The sequence below is a fragment of the Capra hircus genome, chromosome 26 (assembly GCF_001704415.2).
Source record: "Capra hircus breed San Clemente chromosome 26, ASM170441v1, whole genome shotgun sequence".
Classification (NCBI taxonomy): domain Eukaryota; kingdom Metazoa; phylum Chordata; class Mammalia; order Artiodactyla; family Bovidae; genus Capra; species Capra hircus.
The window spans coordinates 24,303,459-24,320,448 of record NC_030833.1 but is presented as its reverse complement, the minus strand read 5'-3'; the positions used below and the strand labels follow the sequence as shown (position 1 = coordinate 24,320,448).

The 16,990-nt window shown below is 43.2% G+C and overlaps 1 protein-coding gene across 3 annotated transcripts in view; it reads right to left on the bottom strand.

Moving 5' to 3' along the window:
• SORCS1 (sortilin related VPS10 domain containing receptor 1) overlaps nt 1-16,990 on the bottom strand; it is a 580,301-nt gene that overhangs the window by 188,235 nt on the left and 375,076 nt on the right. The window lies entirely within an intron of this gene.

The following is a 16,990-nucleotide window of genomic DNA, read 5'->3' as shown; positions in this document are numbered from 1 at the left end:
ATTCACTGGATTAATGATAATGATAATAATAATAACATCTTCCATTTATTAATTACCCTTCCTATGCCAGATGAGTGCCCCATGTATCATCTCTATTCTCCATGTAGATCCTGCAAGACATTGATATCTCCATTTTATAGTTGAGCAAACTGAAGCTCACAAAGATTAAGTGATTTGTTGGAAATCACACGCCCACTAAATATTAAAATAAATTGGGATTCATACCCCATTCTGCCTGGTAAGCTGTACTACTGGCCCTGGAATAGCAGACTATTGTCTGAAATACAAAGAAGCCCAAAACCTAGATCTGGCTCTCAGAAAGCCAATAATATAACCCAAATCTGACCAAAGATAATGAACAATGCATGCAATCACCAGATGAAGAAATTCAGAGGAAGGGGATTCAGAAATCAATTCGGGATGCTTCTGAGATGTATGGTGACTCACCATGGATGTGAATGAATGGCAGAATTCAAACTGACAAAGATAAGACAAGCAGTACTCACAAAGGGAATAGCATGGATAAGAGGTGAGAAATCAGGGATAGTATTTGAATAAATGTGGCTTATCAAACATACATGTATTCAAAGCTATAGTTTTTCCAGTAGTCATGTATGGATGTGAGAGTTGGACCATAAAGAAAGCTGAGCACCAAAGAACTGATGCTTTTCAACTGCGATGTTAGAGAAGACTCTTGAGAGTCCCTTGGACTGCAAGGAGATCAAACCAGACCATCTCAAAGGGAATCAGTCTTTAACATTCATTAGAAGGACTGACGCTGAAGCTGAAGCTCCAATACTTTGGCAACCTGATGTGAAGAACTGACTCACTGGAAAAGACCCTGATGCTGGGAAAGATTGAAGGCAGGAAGAGAAGGGGACAACAGAGGATGAGATGGTTGGATGGCATCACTGACTCGATGGACATGAGCTTGAGCAAACTCTGAGAGTTGGTGATGGACAGGGAAGTCTGGCGTGCTACAGTCCATGCGGTTGCAGAGTCAGACACAACTGAGTGACTGAACTGAACTGGCAACTTGAAAAGGCTTTGAATGGCAAGTTATGGGGAAGAAAATCCGGCCCTGCAGGTAGAAGGAGCCAGTGATGGCTTTTTAAACAGAGTAGAGGAACTCCGCACCTTAAGCGCGGGCGGCTGCGCCCGGCGCATGAAGCGCAGCCGAGAAAAGCTACCCCATGTCCGAGGCCAGGGGCAGAAGCTGGGAGGACCCCAGACCCAAAGGGCAGCAGCCAAGAGGAGCTACCCCACATCCGAGGGCAGGGGCAGCAGACGAGAGTGCCAGACTGTGACAGCGCAGGAACGGCCGAGAAGAGCTACCCCGCGTCTGAGGCCAGGGGCAGAAGCTGGGAGGACCCCAGGCCTGAAGGGCGGTAGCCAAGAGGAGTTACCCCACATCCGAGGCCAGGGGCAGCGGCTGGGAGGAGCCACCCTGAGCCCGAGGCCAGGGGCAGCGGCCGGGAGGAACAACCTCATGTCCAAGGGGCGGTGGCTGCCCAGGCGCAGGAGGGCCTAGAGGAGCTATCCCACGTTGAAGGTCAGGAAGGGCAATGGTGAGGAGATACCCTTTGTCCAAGGTAAGGAGCAGTGGCTGCGCTTTGCTGGAGCAGCCGTGAAGAGATACCCCACGCCCAAGGTAAGAGACACCCAAGTAAGATGGTAGGTGCTGCAAGAGGGCATCAGAGGGCAGACACACTGAAACCATACTCACAGAAAACTACTCAATCTAATCACACTAGGACCACAGCCTTGTCTAACTCAATGAAACTAAGCCACGTCCGCGGGGCAACCCAAGACGGGCGGGTCATGGTGGAGAGGTCTGACAGAATGTGGTCCACTGGAGAAGGGAATGGCAAGCCACTTCAGTATTCTTGCTTTGAGAACCCCATGAACAGTATGAAAAGGCAAAATGATAGGATACAAAAGAGGAACTCCCCAGGTCAGTAGGTGCCCAACACGCTACTAGACATCAGGAGAAATAACTCCAGAAAGAATGAAGGGATGGAGCCAAAGAAAAACAACACCAGGCTGCAGATGTGACTGGTGATAGAAGCAAGGTCTGATGCTATAAAGAGCAATATTGCATAAGAACCTGGAATGTCAGGTCCATGAATCAAGACAAATTGGAAGTGGTCAAACAAAAGATGGCAAGAGTGAATGCTGACATTCTAGGAATCAGCAAACTAAAATGGACTGGAATGGGTGAATTTAACTCAGATGACCATTACATCTACTACTGCAGGCAGGAATCCCTCAGAAGAAATGGAGTAGCCATCATGGTCAACAAAAGAGTCCGAAATGCAGTACTTGGATGCAATCTCAAAAATGCCAGAATGATCTCTGTTTGTTTCCAAGGCAAACCATTCAATATCACAGTAATCCAAGGCTATGCCCCAACCAGTAACACTGAAGAAGCTGAAGTTGAACGGTTCTATGAAGATGTACAAGACCTTTTAGAACTAACACCCAAAGGAGATTTCCTTTTCATTATAGGGGAATGGAATGCAAAAGTAGGAAGTCAAGAAACACCTGGCTGCTGCTGTGCTAAGTCGCTTCAGTCGTGTCCAGCTCTGTGCGACCCCATAGATGGCAGCCTGCCAGGCTCCCCCGTCCCTGGGATTCTCCAGGCAAGAGTACTGGAGTGGGTTGCCATTTCCTTCTCCAATGCATGGAAGTGAAATGTGAAAGTGAAGTCACTCAGTCGTGTCTGACTCTTAGTGACCCCATGGACTGTAGCCTACCAGGCTCCTCCGTCTATGGGACTTTCCAGGCAAGAGTACTGGAGTGGGATGCCATTGCCTTCTCCGAAGAAACACCTGGAGTAACAGGCAAATTTGGCCTTGGAATGCAGAATGAAGCAGGGCAAAGACTAATAGAGTTTTGCCAAGAAAATGCACTGGTCATAGCAAGCACCCTCTTCCAACAACACAAGAGGAGACTCTACACATGGACATCACTAGATGATCAACACCAAAATCATATTGATTATATTCTTTGCAGCCAAAGATGGAGAAGCTCTATACAGTCAACAAAAACAAGACCAGGAGCTGACTATGGCTCAGATCATGAACTCCTTATTGCCAAATTCAGACTTAAATTGATGAAACTAGGGAAAACCACTAGACCATTCAGGTATGACCTCAATCAAATCCCTTATGATTATACAGTGGAAGTGAAATATAGATTTAAGGGCCTAGATCTGATAGATAGAGTGCCTGATGAACTATGGAATGAGGTTCATGACATTGTACAGGAGACAAGGATCAAGACCATCCCCATGGAAAAGAAATGCAAAAAAGCAAAATGTCTGTCTGGGGAGGCCTTACAAATAGCTGTGAAAAGAAGAGAGGCGAAAAGCAAAGGAGAAAAGGAAAGATATAAGCATCTGAATGCAGAGTTCCAAAGATTAGCAAGAAGAGATAAGAAAGCCTTCTTCAACGATCAATGCAAAGAAATAGAGGAAAACAACAGAATGGGAAAGACTACAGATCTCTTTGAGAAAATTAGAGATACTAAGGGAACATTTCATGCAAAGATGGGCTCGATAAAGGACAGAAATGGTATGGATCTAACAGAAGCAGAAGATATTAAGAAGAGGTGGCAAGAATACACAGAATAACTGTACAAAAAAGATCTTCACGACCCAGATCATCAAGATGGTGTGATCACTCATCTAGAGCCAGACATCCTGGAATGTGAAGTCAAGTGGCCCTTAGGAAGCATCACTATGAACAAAGCTAGTGGAGGTGATGGCATTCCAGTGGAGCTATTTCAAATCCTGAAAGATGATGCTTTGAAAGTGCTGCACTCAATATGCCAGCAAATTTGGAAAACTCAGCAGTGGCCACAGGACTGGAAAAGGTCAGTTTTCATTCCAATCCCAAAGAAAGGCAATGCCAAAGAATGGTCAAACTACTGCATAATTGCACTCATCTCACATGTTAGTAAAGTAGTGCTCAAAATTCCCCAAGCCAGGCTTCAGCAATATGTGAACCATGAACTTCCTGATGTTCAAGCTGGTTTTAGAAAAGGCAGAGGAACCAGAGATCAAATTGCCAACATCCGCTGGATCATGGAAAAAGCCAGAGAGTTCCAGAAAAACATCTATTTCTGCTTTATTGACTATGCCAAACCTTTTGACTGTGTGGATCACAAAAATCTGTGGAAAATTCTGAAAGAGATGGGAATACCAGACCGCCTAACGTGCCTCTTGAGAAATCTGTATGCAGGTCAGGAAGCAACAGTTAGAACTGGACATGAAACAACAGACTGGTTTCAAATAGGAAAAGGAGTACATCAAGGCTGTATATTGTCACCCTGCTTATTTAACTTATATGCAAAGTACATCATGAGAAATACTGGATTGGAAGAAACACAAGCTGAAATTAAGATTGCCAGGAGAAATATCTATAACCTCAGATATGCAGATGACACCACCCTTATGGCAGAAAGTGAAGAGGAACTAAAAAGCCTCTTGATGAAAGTGAAAGAGGAGAGTGAAAAAGTTGGCTTAAAGCTCAACATTCAGAAAACCAAGCTCATGGCATCCAGTCCCGTCACTTCATGGGAAATAAATGGGGAAACAGTGGAAACAGTGTCAGACTTTATTTTTAGGGGCTCCAAAATCATATACAAAAGCAGAGACATTACTTTGCTGACTAAGGTCCATCTAGTCAAGGCTATGGTTTTTCCTGTGGTCATGTATGGATGTGAGAGTTGGACTGTGAAGAAGGCTGAGCGCCGAAGAATTGATGCTTTTGAACTGTGGTGTTGGAGAAGACTCTTGAGAGTCCCTTGGACTGCAAGGAGATCCAACCAATCCATTCTGAAGAGATCAGCCCTGGGATTTCTTTGGAAGGAATGATGCTAAAGCTGAAACTCCAGTACTTTGGCCACCTCATGCGAAGAGTTGACTCATTGTTAAAGACTCAGATGCTGGGAGGGATTGGGGGCAGGAGGAGAAGGGGGTGACCAAGAATGAGATGGCTGGATGGCATCACTGACTCAATGGAAGTGAACTCCGGGAGTTGGTAATCGACAGGGAGGCCTGGCGTGCTGTGATTCATGGGGTCACAAAGAGTCAGACACGACTGAGCGACTGAAATGAACTGAGAGGAACTCCAGGCTCTAACAGCAACCTGCATGGACTAAGCTCTTACTATAATTCAAGTGCTTCTCATACATTCCTTAATCCACATACCATCTCTCCCAGTAATATATAAAGCTATTACGGTCATTTTACCAATGGTTACACAGCTGGGGAGATTTCAAGTCCATTTGCTACAGTGCTTTCCAAGGGCAACCACAAAGAAACACTGCTCAAGACACAGGGTCTAACCCTCGGCATACTCCTTCCCCTCCAGGTGTCTTTCTTCTCTTACATCTTGTTCTTCATTGTCGCCTCACTCCTACTCCTGCTCCTCTCCAGTAATTTCACAGCACTATACCCAGGATGGTTTTACAGGAACCTTTCTTGGTGTTTTGTTGTTGTCGTCGTTTTTCTTTTGCTTCTAGAAGCGTCCTCTGATGGCAGCCCAGAGATTCCTATTGCTCGAGGCATTCCAGTTCCCACTGATGTCTGGCCGGCTGATTTGAAAATATCACTCTGGATCATCTCCTTTCTGCTATGTGCCTGGTCTGTAACCCACTCACATCCCAATCATCCACCACTGCAAGTGCCAGATCCCACAGTGAATGGATGGTGAGTCACTGTGTATTGAGTACCATGATTGTCCGCCCTCCCCAGCCTCAGCGCTCAATGGAGGGTCAAATGACTCACCAAGTGACTCACCATGGCTGCAGATGTACCAGGCGTGTCCAAGAAGTAAGTCGGCTCAAGTGAGCATTTACTGACCCTTGGAAGAGCCTGCTACGACATTGTGTACGTTGGATCAAAACACATCCTGAAGTCAAAAAAGAGGCTGAAGTATTTGGCTACCAAAGCGAGGCGCTCACTTGGCCCCAGCTACTCAGTATTTGGGCATTCAGCCAAGAAGAATCTGTGACTTTTCCTTTCAAGTCTTATTATTTTTCCCTGCCCTACAATGCCTGGGTTGGGGCTAGGCTTCCTGGGTACATTTCATGCTTGATTCATTTTAAGAGTGCTGAGGAGAAAGGGGAGACAGTTCCCCTTGTGGGGTAACAGAAGACACAACAACATCTTCCCTCTTAATTCAGACGCCAAGCAGACAGAGGGTGCATGTCCTGCTTCCCACTAGGTCCCGAACACTTGCATTTTAATATTCAAACTTGGATCAGAACAGTGATCATTTGATCCTGAGTGTCTGTGGTTTCCTCTCCTCTTGCACCATCTTTTTTTAAAAAATTAAAACCCAGAGCTGCACTGCTTTCTATGAGTTCAAAGGGAACAGAAATCATGCCACTGTGTATGTCTATAGCTATTTATAAATGTATGTTAGTATCTATATTTATATACAAAGATTTATGAAAATGTGAGAGAATCAGGGTCATATGAAATAATAATTCTGTGTGAAGGCTAGACTTATATATATATTCTGAAAATCATATATAAATTCTGAGTTCTCCTACAGCTACACCAAGGGATTGCTACCTCTGTCTTCACATAGAATTCATCACAGTGAGGAATTGTTGGGTGCCAGCATTTATGTGTGTGTTTGTGTGTGTGTGTTTTCCTCTATGTCTTTTTAAATTGATCCCTCTAGGCTTGGATTCAGAACCTGTGGACCAGTCAGGTATGTCCCATGATATTTGTTTTTATCCTCTTCAAGGAGATGCTTTGTTATTTGTGAGCATCTAGAGGCCCCTCAAGCAGTGGGCACATTGAACAATCCAATAAACCAAGCCTCTCTTATTCAGCTCAGTGACATTTTTTATAGTTTCCTATCTCAAAAGGTACCCTCTCGTGACAGTGGACTTGTTTCTCCCCTTTCCATTCACACCTGGGCACATGCCCCCTGCCATGCCTTCCCTGGTGCTACCCACTCTGGCAGAGGTGGCTTCAAGGCTTGCCTACCACAATGCCAGTCTTCTTCTTAGGTCTAGATGAGAGGACATTTTTTCTATGAACCCTCTCCTACACACTGAGATTTCCTAGTGGTCTCATTTCCAAAGAACTATGGTATAAGAAATGCTATCAAACTATAGTCCATATATTTAACTTTCTTAGTAACCTTTCAAGAGAGCCTTTTATAATGCAAGACAGAAATCCCTACCTATCTAAACTCACTCTAAAATATCTGAGATCATCCCTTCCCTCTCTGATGAGATCACAAAGTTTTTATGTGTCTGGAATTCCATCTTTTTGTATCTACACAGTGCCTTGCACATAGCAGATGACCAACGGGGAAAAATAAAGTATTGACTTTACATCATGCAAATTCCCTAGTGATGGATCTACCTAGTAAAACACTCAGGTTTCCCAAAGAATAGACAAAGGTAATTTAGCATAGGAAGATGTTTTACTTCCATGGATCCATAGCTAGAGGCCTGTACCTAAAACCAACAAACAAAACTATAAATATCAGCACATTTGAAATTCCCAAGGATTTGAAGGCAAGGTCTTATATATTCACCCTTACACAGAGCTGCTCTATATACTCCACATACTATTTCAAACCTTTCCTCTCTAAGAATTTAATTGTTCAGCCTGATGTCACATCAAGAAAAGGAGAAAACAACTCACAGCCATCCAAGTTAACGTGTTCATTAAACCTGCAGAGTCTGACAGCAAAGTTTTCCTCCACAAAATAGAGAGTGCTACCCAAGCCTTTTTTTTTTTTTCACCCAGTGACTATCTCAGCCACCAGTGGAAGGCTTTCTGTGTAGAAAGAGTCAATGTCCTTTAAGAAAATTCATAGTGGTGGCAGCACCTAAATAAGATTTATTTCCCTCCCTATCTGTGTGTAGCTCCAAGGTTTCTTTTGACTGTCAGAACACAGAATTGAGAACTATCATTACTACTTGTCACATCAGAGAAAGCATCCACAGCTTTCTCCAGCAGTGCCAAACCTAGAGAAAGAGAAGAAGAATGATCAGGGGGCAGAAAAGACTGTCTGAACTAGTTTTAGGAGAGCAGTGCTTGTCTACTAATCCTCTGTCATGACCTCCCAAATGCCTTCTTGGAAGGGTTTAGATCTGGTTTTTTTCTTCTTTTTTTTACTAATCCTGGTACAAAATATTAGCAAAAAAAATGGAAGGAGTAGACATTTTAGACAGGGAGAAGGGAAGGATTCTAGTTAACAAAAGAATGCAAGGCAGATGATTCTTCCAGTTTAGAATCACTCTAAACTGTCTGAGACCACCTCTCCACCTCAGTAAATGTAAGTTAACGTGCACAAACTCATTGCTCATCTAAGCTCGAGATGTATTAGCAGCTCAAGGTCCAACTCTCCACTCTGTTATTACCCTAGTGTGGGGGCTTTCAACACTTCTTCCTGCCAGTTCCTCCCCTGATGAGTTAGTCAGTCCTTCTTTCCTTTTTTTTTTTCTTTTTTGATAACTTGATCATCATCACATTGGCTTGTTTTCTTGCCATCTGTCTTTGTCTGCCATATGAAGAATGCAGATAAAAAAGCAATTAATTGCAAAGGATGCAATTTCAAGGGTTGGTTTTATTACCAGCTTTCAACCAACTGTACAGTCCTCTCTGGTGCCATCCTGGAGAGCTGCAAGTTGGCTGAGGGGCAAAGGCTCCAATGGAGAATAAAGAGGGAAGCCACAGGGGGACAAACATCTTGGGGGTGGGCAAGTTGAGATCCACCAACAGTGCTCAGGATTCCTAATTGACAGAAAAATAAGAAGGGCTGGAAGAAGTGGGGTATGAGAGCAGCTCCTTGCAACTTTCATTTTCTATCTTCTTACCATTCACATTTTGGCTGAATCGCAAGCAGAACAGCATCTTTTTTTGAACAGAAATTCACCTTCTTTGTGGTGATGCAAAAGCTTGCAAGCATTGCTTTTCCTGGAAAGTCTTCTCAATTGTTCTAAATCCGATCAACGCAGCCCTTCATTTTATAGCATTAAGACAGGGACCTATTAGGGATTTTCTTTAGCAGCTAGGAAATCAAGGACACCCTTTGGCAGAAGGTAAGAGTGATGGCATGTTTCAGTCTTTGAAAGTGAAAGCTGCTCAGTAAAGTCTGACTCTTTGTGACCCCATGGACTGTAGCCCGCCAGGCTCCTCTGTCCATGGGGATTCTCCACACAAGAATATTGGAGCGAGTTGCCATTTCCTTCTCCAAGGGATCTTCTTGTCCCAGGAACTGAACCCAGGTCTCGTGCATGGCAAGCAGATTCTTTACCACCTGGGCCACCAGGGAAGAGTTTCAGTCTCGGATTGATGGGTTTGGATGCTTTCACCACAAAAGTCCCCGTGGCGATTTTCTCATCAGGAGGCAGGCCCTGGGTCTCCTCCACATGGTCTCCTGCAGAGGCTTCCAGGTTGGAGGAACACTTCCTGCGGTTGGCTCTCTTCAAGGCTGCCTGCTCCCTCCCCTCTGCGGCTCTGCCCTTAATAGTTTCAGAGGCAGGAGGCTTGCAAATTGCCCTTCCTGAAAAGGCTGACAGAAGACCCTGCCAGTTCTATTTGATCTGCCTCATCCTAATACCACCCTGGGGATGGTCTGGGGACAAAGCAGTCAGTCACCTCATGACACTCCAGTTCTCACTGCTGTTATTGCATTCTTTTTAACAAGAAAAGAGATGGGGCCTTGAGGACTTTCAGTAAATTTATAGTGCCAGCCCTGGGGCATTGCAAATATCAAGCTCCTTCCTCTACTAGCCTCCACAGGAAGAAGAAGAGCAACCCAGAGAAATCCATAGTCTTCAGAGATGGGCTCTCATGCTCTGGTTACACAGCAAAGGAGGCCAGAGTACACTCTTAGTGGGAAATCACATCATAAGGGACCTCAAACTTCATCCAGTTCTGACACAAGTCTTCTCCTTGGCCAGTGGGGACAGGAATAGATACAAAACCATGACAACCTTCCCAGACCAGCTCCCCCACCTCCAAGAGATGCAAGCTCCTCAGAGAAAAGGCAAACTTCTCAGCATCTGTCATACATGATATGTAGTAATGTGTTATATTTTGTCCAGATTGCTGTGGTGGCTTATGTAAGACAGTAAAAGCGGGAAGTCTCCCCAAGCTCTCAATGTGGGACTGGGCATACAGTTAAAATCTCTCAGTATGACAGTGTGAGGAAAGAGTGTTTCAAGACAAGTGGGTCAATCTGAGCAAATAAACAGAGCAGAAAAAGTTAAAGTGAAGTCGCTCAGTTGTGTTCGATTCTTTGCGACCCCATGGACTGTAGCCTACCAGGCTCCTCTGTCCATGGAATTTTCCAGGCAACAGTACTGGAGTGGGTTGCCATTTCTTTCTCCAGGGGATCTTCCTGACCCGGGGATTGAACTCGGGTCTCCCAAATTGCAGGCAGACGCTTTACCACCTGAGCCACCAGGGAAGCCTGAAAAAAAAGGTAGAGCAATCCCACTGCTGGGCATACACACCGAGGAAACCAGAATTGAAAGAGACACATGTACCCCAATGTTCATCGCAGCACTGTTTATAATAGCCAGGACATGGAAACAACCTAGATGTCCATCAGCAGATGAATGGATAAGAAAGCTGTGGTACATATACACAATGGAGTATTACTCAGCCGTTAAAAAGAATTCATTTGAATCAGTTCTGATGAGATGGATGAAACTGGAGCCGATTATACAGAGTGAAGTAAGCCAGAAAGAAAAACACCAATACAGTATACTAACACATATATATGGAATTTAGGAAGATGGCAATGACGACCCTGTATGTAAGACAGGGAAAGAGACACAGATGTGTATAATGGACTTTTGGACTCAGAGGGAGAGGGAGAGGGTGGGATGATTTGGGAGAATGACATTCTAACATGTATACTATCATGTAAGAATTGAATCGCCAGTCTATGTCTGATGCAGGATACAGCATGCTTGGAGCTGGTGCATGGGGATGACCCAGAGAGATGTTATGGGGAGGGAGGTGGGAGGGGGGTTCATGTTTGGGAACACATGTAAGAATTAAAGATTTTAAAATTTAAAAAAAAAAAATAAAAAAATAAAACATTAAAAAAAGGTAGAGCGGTGTCTTCGTTCTTCTTTTGTCAACTACGCGAGACCCAGCTTGGCGGGCGTGGGTAAAGAAAAGTGAAGTGGGAGCAGAGGCTATAAACACAGCCTGGGAACAGGTTGGGTGGAGGCAATCCAACCAAACTCATGGGGAGCTAATGGAGACGGGACTCAACGGACAATGAGGTCAAAAAACAAGGGGCCGCAAAGCTTTGCTGATGAAGAGTGAGCAGGAATGATGACATGTCACCAGCTCCATCAAATTCTCCCGAGGTTGGATTTATCAAACTTGGCACTGGCCATCCCCCAGCTGGCAATGAAGTCTGTCACGTGCCCCACAGTCCTGTTTGGCAGGATTGGGGGGTTAAATCTATGGAACTTGGGTGGATTGGGCAGCAAGGGTCAATAGGTGACAGTGGGCCAGTTCAATTTGCGGCCATTTCCTGTGCTCCCAGATCTGGAGGTACTTAGGGAAATTTTCAAATGGAATCTTAGCCTTAAAGGTTCTATAATATAGATGTAGAAATAGAGAATAGATAAAACAATTAGATGCTAAGCATCTATATCACAAATGCCCCATATCTAGACACTGACAGGAAAAAATGAGTAGCTCTCAATAACCATGCAATTGTCCCGTTATTTAAATGCATAAATGATGAAACTTAGCAAGTTTTGAGAGATAAAAATAAGCAGGAAAAAACACTTGCTGCTTGGAACATATTGGAAGTGTGCTTCCGTAATACAGATCCAATAGCCGTGTGGAGATGGGACAGAGGGGAGAGAGCAGTTAGCAAGTGGCTGGGCAGAGCAGGGAAGAGATGGGTGCCTGGAAAAGCCAGGGCCCCTGGATGTGGGAACGAGGAAAGGGAAGAAGAAGAAGAACAATAATAACAATAAACAAAATTTTAAAAAGAAAAAATCTGACCAGGACTAAGCATAAGAGAGGGTCATTTCATTTAAATATAGCTTATATGTATACACACACATGCATGGGTTTGTGTATTCTATTTCAGATTCTTTTCTATTATAGGTTATTGCAAAATGATGACTATGACTCTCTGTGCTATACACACACAGGCAACTATAAATTTTGTCTTGAATTTGAATGATGGGCTTTAGAGACTTTTCTAGAATATCTAAATATTTCATCTAAACTACTGGTTTATTTTTATTTATTTTATTCCAGTTTTTAATTTTTCATTGAAGTATAATCGCTTTTCAATGTTGTGCTAGCATTTGGTGTACAGCAAAGTGATTGTTTTATTCATAAACACATTCTTTTTACATACTCTTTCCACTATAGGTTATAACAAGATTTTGAATACAGTTCCCTATAATATATAATAGAAGCTTGTTTATCAATTTTATATATAGTAGTGGATACCCGTTAATCTCAAACTCCTGTTTTATCTTCCCCCCACTCCCCTTTCCCCTTTGATAACCATAAGTTTGTGTTTTTTTATGTCTGTGAGCCTGTTTCTGTTTTGCAAATAAGTTCATTTGTGTCATTTTATAAGATTCCACATATAAGTGATATACAGTATTTGTCTGCCAGACTTACTTTACTTAATATGATAATCTCTAGGTCCATCCGTGTTGCTGCAAATGGCATTATTTCATTCTTTTTTTATGGCTGAGTGATTGCATCTGTGCGTGTGTGTGTGTGTGTGTGTGTGTGTGTGTGTGTGTGTGTGACATACCTTATCTATTCATTTGTCAGTGGACATTTAGACTGCTTCCGTGTCTTGACTGTTGCAAAGAATGCTGCTATGAACATCGGGGTGTATGTATCTTCTGTAAAACAATTCTGTTTATTTACTTTTGGCTGTGCTTGGTCTTCACACTGCATGGGCTACTCTCTAGTTGTGGTACATAAACTTCTCATTGTGGTGGCTTCTCTTGTTACAGAGCACAGGCTCTGGGGCACATGGGCTTCAGCAGTTGCAGCACGTGGCCCCAGCAGCTGTGGCTCCCAGGCTCTAGGCTGCACAGCCGAGGCGCACGGGCTGCACAGCCGAGGCGCACGGGCTGCACAGCCGAGGCGCACGGGCTGCATAGCCGAGGCGCACGGGCTGCACAGCCGAGGCACACAGGTTTAGCTGCCCTGTGGCATGTGGGATCTCCCCAGATCAGGGATTGAACCTGTATCTCCTGCACTGGCAGACAGATTCTTTACCGCTGAGCCACCAGAGAGGCCCCATGAAGCATATGTATCTTTTTGAGAGTGTCTTTTCTGGATAAATGCCCAGGAGTGGGATTGCTGGATCATACGGTAGTTCTATTTTCAATTTTTAAAGGAATCTCCATACTGTTTTCCACAGTGGCTGCACCAATTTACAGAAGGATTCACTTCTGAAAGCTCTAGTCATTTTGCTGGGCAAGGGGAAATTTTACATGTAGACCCCTGGGACCAGAGCTGGTGCAAGGTTGGAGGAGGTGAGCAGGGGTCACAGTGCTTATGACACAAGCTGGCCTGCTGAGTCACAAGGGACTGTTTGCTGCCTGGGAACCAGCCAGGAACGGTTCCCTTCTTGCTCTCCCTTCCTCTGTTGCATGATCTTCAAACAGCAGTTTTCCCTCTGCTGTGAAACTCAGCTTTGAAATGCATACTACAGCATCTGCCAGAGGGAATGGGTTGCACAGTAGGTTGGACATGGGCAATATGGTTAAACAAAATTGAAAAAAAAAAAAGCAATTAAAGAAAAGAAAATATCACAATGGTTTTCTAGGGAGGCAGTGTTTGGTGCAGTGACGACAGAGTATGAAGAGAATCAAACCTGGATTAGACTCCTGGCTCTATCAACCACCCTGGGGAATTTTCTCAACCTTTTGGAGCCTCAGATTCCCCAAATATTAAATAGGCATAAAGATAAAGTCAATGTTTCATGTAAGAAAGAAGTTGAGGAATCAATGCGAAAGGCCTGGCAGAGAGTTTGCTATGGAGTAAAGGGTCAGTGCTAGTTCTCAGCCTTTCCTCTTCCTGCTGATCACTGCCTCCAGCCTGAACTGCCCACAGACCCTGAAAAAACAAGGAATGGCAAGGAGAAGCAGGTGTGATTGCTATTTTCTTCCTGACTTTCAGGAAGCAAGGAAGGATCCTAGACAACACTTTCATGTCCCTTGCCTCTGAGGTTGGATATTGCTTAGCTTGGCTGTTTCTGGAGTAGCTGGGGGCGTCTGACTTTGGACCACAAGTCTTATGCTGGGACATTTTCTCATCATGCCTGCAATGAGATCAGCAGGCAGGCACTGAAATTAAGTAAGTCAGGTGAGTGAGCCTTGCCGATTTGAATTTGTGACTTTTCATCTGGTACTATTTTACAGTACAGGATCTGGTCATTTCAGGAGGCTGGTTTCTGACATCTGGTTTCTCTTCCTCTTGCCAGCTATGAGAACCTGCCTGGGCCTCTGGGTCTCTTAGACCACTGAGTGTGCCGTTTATAATTTGTACTTATAATATCCTCTTATGCTGAAGAGAGGAAGTTGGACAAGGTAACATTGAATTTTTTTTTAATGTGAAATTCAGAGTCATAAGTTCACAAAATGTGTCTGTCTATAAGCCGAGACTTCCTTTTCCCCAAACCACTCCCCTCCGTGGCAACACTGTTGGTTACAAACACTCTTGAAAAGGAAAAATACAGGAAAATGTCACCGTTACTGGATTTCTAAAGGACCACTACGAGAGACAGGTTTAAGAAAGAGGTCCATGCCCTCTTAGGATGTCAAATGTCTTTCAAAGTTCCCTGGATGGATGCCTGGATTTAAGAGGCATCTTAATCCATTTAGACAAGTGGTGGTTAGAACAGATAAAAAAAAGCTAGCTACAAAACACAAGCAAAAATGTAATTTATTTGAAATAAATTAAGCTCAACTAGCTACCAAAGAACATAATTCTGTCTGTCCAAACCTTAGTCCTAATCACTCATTTTAAAATGTCCATTTCTCCTAATTCTTGCAGCCTGTTTATTCAAACTTGGGAATAGATAGATCAATCTGCTTTATGTAGCAACTGAAAAATAATGATACAACCTGGTTAAACAAGTTAGCTAAGGTGAACACAGGACTTCTGCGTTTGCATAGGATGACATTTCGGCTTGAGAATTTGTTTTATAAACAAGCATTGGGGTTGACATTTAGCAAGCTCCCTGGTTTCCAGTCTAATTGCCAGTTTTGTACTTGGATACTTAAATTACTAACATATTCATGAGGTTAGAAATCAGCTCTGACATTGGGAAATTTCAAGCACATGGAAATCTTGCCAAAGCAGCATGGTATATAACACTGTATGTATTTCTTATAAATAACTGAGTGCCTTTTTACTTAATGCAGTGCCTTGGGAAAAGTGATGGCTTTAGGTAGGTATCAGTCTCCCAAGTGTTGTGCAGAAATTATTTGAATATCCCCCGGGGGCTGAATTTGAAGGATCTATTTATATTTTATTTCAATCTTGCCCTTTTGACATGAAAGGGCTGCTAGGTCTATTCAAAAACAAATAGAGTTGCTGTGAAGGCAAAAACTTTAATATTTAATGGCGTACTGCTATTATAATCGATAATATTTTCTTAGGACCAAATATTGGTTCTTGCTTGCTCCATTCATTCTGGTTCAATGGTACCTTTTAGCCACTAAGAGTATAGTCAACATTGACTAAAGTTTCTATAACTTCTCGTATGTGGGGAAGACAATCCTGGATTGCTGCTAAGGCAGCCTTGTGTTTGTATCTAGTTGTGGCACACCAGGTGGCTCTCTCTGCTAGGTCTTTGAAGAACCATGTGCCAGGCACTATGTTGAGTGTTTTACATACATTATCTCAGCATCTTCAAACAGTCCTGTGAGCCAGGTACAATTATTACTTCCATTTCACAGCTGGAGAAACTCTAAAAGTTAAGTCACTTGCTGAAGGTCACACAGCCATCCGCAGGGCCTGACAGAGTAGAGAGCTGATGTCCCTGCCTCACTTGCTGTGTTGTCTATCACTGGTAAGAAACCAATATTACCGAGTGTTGGAAACTGCTGACATCTCTTCTCTTGTTGAGCAGTCATTATTTCCCAGGGAATTCCTGGCATTCAAAGCAGTTGTGATAAGCAATGGTCTTCTGTTAGTGCCCAGTCAGGACAAGTAGAAAGGATTAAAAGAAATAAAAGAAAGTGTTGTTTTTTTTTTTTAAGAAATAGATATAAAACTGTTTAAATAAAATTTCTGGACTCATATAAAGAAAGAAAAGAGAAAACTAAAAGCAGTTCTTTTAAAAATGTACTGTTATGCAAGTTACTAAAATTCTATTGTATGCCCTCAAACATACTTGCAGTATAATTTTCCTTTTCTATCGATATGATTTTAACTCAAATTCAGTCTTCATTTATATAGAGAATGTTGCTGTTAATATTCAGGGTTTTAATTACTTGTGAAAAGGGTTTCCATATCAAAACACGTTCTCCTCCTTAACAGTTGTGTCTTTTGTATATCCTACACATATTTACCAAAATCCTGAAGGTGAGGCCACTCTGCAAGCCTGAAGATTTCTCATTTAATTCATAAACTTTGATAGTTTGTAATATAGAGTAGAACAGAGATCCTGAAAGCTCCCACATGGTATTACTTGGACTGTTGACTCATAGGGCTTTGGAACAAATGAGACCATACAAACTCATGAGTATTCTAGAACTGCCACTAAATGAACAGTGACCCACCAAACTGTCCTAAAGGTCTTGTCCTCCCTCCACAGAATTGATCACTCATTTGGATGCATTTTTTTTTAAATTCACAAAACAACTGAACACCTCCTGAAATAAAACTGACAGGAAGATCCATGAACAAGAGGAAAACAAACATGATGAGAAAGATGGGGAAATAAGAGAAAAAAAAAAGTGATTTGGGGACTAATACCAGGCA